This window comes from Mastomys coucha, unplaced genomic scaffold (assembly GCF_008632895.1).
Source record: "Mastomys coucha isolate ucsf_1 unplaced genomic scaffold, UCSF_Mcou_1 pScaffold7, whole genome shotgun sequence".
In the NCBI taxonomy this organism is placed as follows: Eukaryota; Metazoa; Chordata; class Mammalia; order Rodentia; family Muridae; genus Mastomys; species Mastomys coucha.
The window spans coordinates 46078596-46084472 of NW_022196913.1; positions in this window are offsets into that span (position 1 = coordinate 46078596).

Consider the following 5877-nt stretch of genomic DNA (forward strand, 5'->3'; position numbering starts at 1 on the left):
AAGGTAGTCATCACTCAGGCACTTGTGGCCATTGAACAGGGAACTTCTCCCGTGGTGTGGTTGTCCATCCTACACAAATCATAAAACTTCCTGCCGTCTCGTCCTCCCCTGGCCAATAGCGCCTTTGCTAGCGACCGCCCAGCAGGGTCAGAGCAGACAAGCTACGCCAGCTCCAGGGTACCCAGAGACGGGCAACCTTCCCCAAAGGCAGACCAACCTAAGACACGGAGCCCTCGGGGGGAGGGGGGGGTGTAATCCTATGACGGGTAAGGCTACAGGTTTGATGCGGAATGACCTAAGACAGGGGCCCTGGCAGAGCAAAAGCACTCTCTGACTTGCTACATTTGGCCTTCCCTTTTAACTAAAACAAAAGGGGGATATGTGGGGAGCTGTGAAGCTGGAGAGGCATTCGCCATGGCAAGATGGCGCCTACTTCCGCTGTTAACTCCTAGTAAACAACTGTTTGCGCATGTGCGTAGAGTGAAAAAGATGCCATGTCACGGCCCATCGGGTAATGAGCGAACAGCCAATCATGGGCAGACACGCCATGCTGTGGGCAGCCACGCCACACTGTGGTGTATATAAGCAGTGCGGATTTTGGGCTCGACCCCTTTTTCCCTATGGATGGAGACAAATAAACGTTGCTGCAGAAGGAACCTAGTGTGTCCGCGTGTCTTCTTGCTGGCGAGACGACTGCACGGGCTACATGCCAGTACTACCTGAAAATCAATCTTGTATTTTTTTTTTTTTTTTTTTGAGACAGGATTTCGCCATATAGCCCTGGCTGTCCTAGAACTTACTCTGTAGACCAGGTTGGCCTTGAACTCAGAAATTCGCCTGTTTCTGCCTCCCAAGTGCTGAGACTAAAGACGTGTGCCACTACTGCCCAAGACTTGTTTATTAAAAATAAAATAAAATAAAACAATCCCCAAACAAACAGAAAACCAATAGTCTCTGCCCTCAAGAAGCTTCCAGAAGGAAGGAAGGAAGGAAGAAGGAAAGAAAGAAAGAAAGAAAGAAAGAAAGAAAGAAAGAAAGAAAGGAAGGAAGGAAAGAAGGAAGGAAGGAAGGAAGGAAGGCACAGACTCACACTTCTGTATGATGCCTGTGATATCCAGCATAATAGGCTTCGATCGAGGATACTGGCAAAGTCCACAGGATGTCTCCCCAACAGGTGACTCTATGGGAAGATACAGTCAGCCATTTCAAAGCAATCATAAAAACCTTGGAATACTTGGAACCTTCAGTCAGCAAAAATGGCCAGTTCTCATCGTGTGTCAACCAAGCTCCTCCTGCATATTAGTTTGAATGTAGGGGTTCTAATTAGTCTCTTTTGTCCTTCTGCTGAGAATTAGGGCCCCTGGTTTACCCTTGGAATGCTTTTAGTTTGCATTCTGACATGACAGTTCTGGATGTTCATTAGTAAGTGGGGCAGGGTGGAGATGTGGCTGGAGCTACAAAAGTAACTCTTAGTTCTTTATTTTTCTCTGTTACTTTCCTCCCCAGTAAAAGCTTACATAATGTTCTTCAAGAAATAAATGAAGCTTTAAGATTTTTGGTTGTGTCGAAAATGCCAAGCTGTTGCATAAACTGCTGCCACCTTAGTGTTTTTCTCTTGAAAGTTCAAAGCTATCATGGGCCAAGAGTAGGTAATGCTGGTTGCTAAATGAAAAATTCTCATTCCTTGCTATGCTTCAGAGAAAATAGACTAGGAGTGCAGGTCTTGCTTTCACTGGATGTGGTACAGAGAGGCACATCAAAGAGAAAAGTCTGGATTATCTCGTACTGAGCAAGCACAGTCTTATCTGGATTTTTCCCATGATGTCATCCTATGCTGGTTATTTTTAAGCACATGGGCGAAAGCATTCACTTCTTGGCTGCTAGTGTTCTGTCTCACCTCAGTTGCTATTTTAGCAATTGTCCTATAAATGGACAGTGCTGTAATCTCATGGATGCTGGTAGGACAGGGAGACCAGAGGCCTGCCTGCTTGATGACATGGGACAGGGACAGGGCCTACCAGCAAGGTGCCTGCAGGAAAAGGACAGAAGCAAACTCAGTGAAAACATTGTCCTGTGATAGGTTTTTTAACAACTGGCTATGAAAACACAGAACTCCACAACATTTTCACCAACTAGCTTATTTTTCTGCATGTTGCTTTTAGCTAATTTCTGAAAAGTCACCTACTCCAACAAGGCCACACCTACTCCAACAAAGCCATACCTACTCCAACAAGACCACAGTTAATATTGCTACTCCCTGTGAGTCTATGGAGGTCATTTTCATTCAAACCACTACAATATCCATAAGTTTTATTGGAGAACTTCATATTCAGTTGGTTCAACTGGTCTATGTGATTTCATGACACCATAGCAGAGTTGACTGAGTGGATGAAGGAACAGGACACTGTGCTTTACACTTACAACATACTGCTAAACATGCTGCAGATTATTGGGGATACATCTGTGATCTCTCAACAATGCAATGTTTTGAGTGCCATACCTGTAGTAATCCTGGCTCAACCCACAGATCACAGATTGACAATAGATCGTTGCAATAACATGAGGTTTATTGATCCACATACGTGGGGTTGCCCACCCTCACAGGGGCGTTAACCCTGAACTCAGAAAGCACACATCTTTTATACTTTACAGAGGACAGATTACTGTAACAGAGCTAGCTGGCTTACTTTGGTTGGTAGAACACAGGACAAAGGATCTCATCAGGCATTGGTTGGCTTGCTCAGGGGGCTGTTCTTGGTTTAGTCAGTCAACTTCCCTATGCAGCTCTGCACCTGGCCTTGAGAAGTCCTTGGGAAAGGGGCTGAGTAACTAGGTGGTAGGGCAATTGTTGGCAGCAAGGTCAGGGTGACAGTTTTTCAAAATTCACCACAGGAGGAGTTGGGGGGTTCTTTTGAGAATTGCTAATCTTGTTTTTGTAGACCTTCACATCATTGCAACCACCAGTTATTTTTGTTTTGGTTTTACTTAGCTTAGTCAGAATGGCCTGGTCATTCTGTCTCAACATTCTGACCATCAAAACTTTGTTTTTACAGCATGCCCTTAGCTATCTCTGGAACATAGCTTTTTAGTGCTTCTCAGAAAACACTTAGCCACATGGTTGAAGCTGCTGCTTGCTACTGTAAAACTTTGTTTCCACACTGCTTGCTCCCCCTTATTTCACTGTTAAACTTTATTTCTACATTCCCAGAACTCTGTTTTTCACTTTATTACTTCATTCTTCCCTTTTCCTATTGCATGATTTTAATCTTAAAATTATAACTCAGTCTCATCACTGGTGACAATGATGGGCTTATATTGCTGTCTTAACATCATTATCTGCACTGTATCAATAATATGTTCTCTAATCTTAGCTAAATCGTCTTTAACTCTTTTTGAGTGGTCTATATAAAAACAACATTCTTCTCTAATGCAGCACACAGACCTCCTTCATTAAGGAATAACAGGTCTAATCCTCTCCTGTTTTAAAGAGCTACCTCTGAGAGGGAAGTCAGCTAAAGTCTTTTCTATTCTTTCTATATCTAAATCAATGGCAGTTCTCAGTTTTCTATAAACCTTATGCTGTAAGGCAATAGCAGGTGATCCTGTAGATGTCCCTGCAGTTCTTAAGCTCAGTCCCAATATAACTGTCAAGGTAACCCCTAATGCTCTCTTTTGTGTCTTACTAAATCTCTAGCATCAGGATCCCAGTAATCTAACACATCTTCATAAGGGTGATATAACAACCTGGGCTGGCTAGGAGATTATGTAGTTTTTCAACTCCATCAGAAATCCAAGAATGACTGAATAATAGTAATATATGGGAAGCCTAACATAGCTTCCAAAAATTTTGCCAATTGATAGAGACTGCTGGACACCTGACAGTTCTTACTTCAAAACATTGGAGCATCAATCTTCAGCCTTCTGGCCTATGAATGTCTGACAGACAAGAGAAACAGGAATATTAAGGACTTGCTTACTCTGTCTCAGCAGATATAAGCTGTCCTATGTAGTATCCTGCCCCTCTGCTCCTTGCGGCGGCCCCTGACATCTAACACGGACTATGCAGCTCGGAATATCAAAAGAACTGAAACTAAATGAAACTCAACCTGTTTCTGCCAGAACTCTGTTTGAAGTGTGTTGTGTATACAGACTGGGGTGCTGTTTTCCTGCTATCACGTCTATGCTAAAAACCAAGAATTGTTTCGGTTTTGATACTGCCTCTTGCTTTTAAATTAATAAGGGGTGAACTGTGGACTCCTTCCTCCTTTGCTTGAGAACGATTTGGAATCTGAAAACAGCCCCGACAGGCTGGAAGCTGGAGTGGAACACTCCAGTGCTCCGTGAGGAACACTGACTGCAGCTCCTGAGATCAAAGACTGACAGGTCTCATGTTTATGTTAAAAGCTTGTCGGACCTTCCTTTCAAGATCCTCCTCCAGTCTGGTGTTTATGGATTACCTCGTGTTTATGTTAGAAGGGTAGCTTTTGGTTCTCTTTGGGACTCATTCCTGACTCTGGTTATTTAAACGGAGTTATCCTAAGTAAACACACACAGATCTCCATGCAGCTACCTGGCGTCCGTGTCTTCTTTCTCTCTTACCCACTTGTGTTCACAGGTACTCAATAATTCTCCGTCCGAGAGCACCCAACGGAGTGAGGGTCTGCCAGCCGGACCCCCTACAGTCCTAGGCCTGTGTGTTCTTTTTGGACAGTATTGTCTGCAGATGTACAGGCAACTTTTGCCTAGTGGCTGTCCAGCCACAACTGGAGCAACTCCAATGATGCTCATTTTTTTCTTTGAGTCTGAGAAAGGGGTGCTATCAGGAACAGACAAGTCTCTAGCCAAATGAATAAATAATAATATTAAATCTCACATTCTGTGTATTTCTGATGTTTTTGAAAAACAACCATCTATGTAAAGTAGTTTGGACTGTAGTCTGTGAACTATTCTCAGCTATTTTTAACTAAAATCTTGAAATCATCCTAACAACTCAGAGCCATGAATTCATTAATTTGGCCCTAAACTCACAGGTCTAAACATCTCAGATCTGTCTATAATAATAGTAAAAGAAGGACTGGGTCTAAGCCCTGTCTACTAGGGGAAATAGAACAATTACTTATAAGCCTACAGACAATTCTTACTGAAATCAGAAATTTCTTAAGTGGATACAGAAAAATTCATCTCTGGTTTTGAAGTATGCACAATAGAACTGTATTAGCTACGCCTCTCAGTCAATAAGAACACTATCATGCACCTAACTTACCAACAAATTCTCATTTTAAAAGCATTTACTCAATTTCTTGCATACCAGTTTAAGATGTAAATGGTTTATAACACAAGCCTCAACTTTTACCAATTACTACTACAAACATGGAGCACAAAACTCAAAACTAATGATATAAATGTTAAAACAAACTTTCTGGGAATAAACTATGTATTTAAAGAAATACTCAAATACCTGATCAAATTTTAGTCACACAATGTTTCTAGTTTAAGTTATCTATGCATCAATCAAATCATTTTAAATATTATCAGAAGGTTCTTTTCTCCAAATTATGATAGAAGAAATTTATACCAAAAAATTACTTTGATTTTGTATCAAAATAAATCCTGTACCAAATAGGAACGTATGACTTTAACTTAATAACAAATCAAAGCTTTCTATTAAATGAGATTATAGCTATACAATTAAATCTGGCTATTTCCTCCCTGTTCTAAATATGATCATTTTACATTTCCTAGAAAGACAACCTACCAACAATCCTCTCTAGCCCCAAAGTCCAGGGAACTGGGTCGATGACTCTTCATAATTTCTTCAAGCTGAACGGGAGGAAAAAGACAGAATTTATTAGTCTTCTGATGTCTGTGTCTTGACTG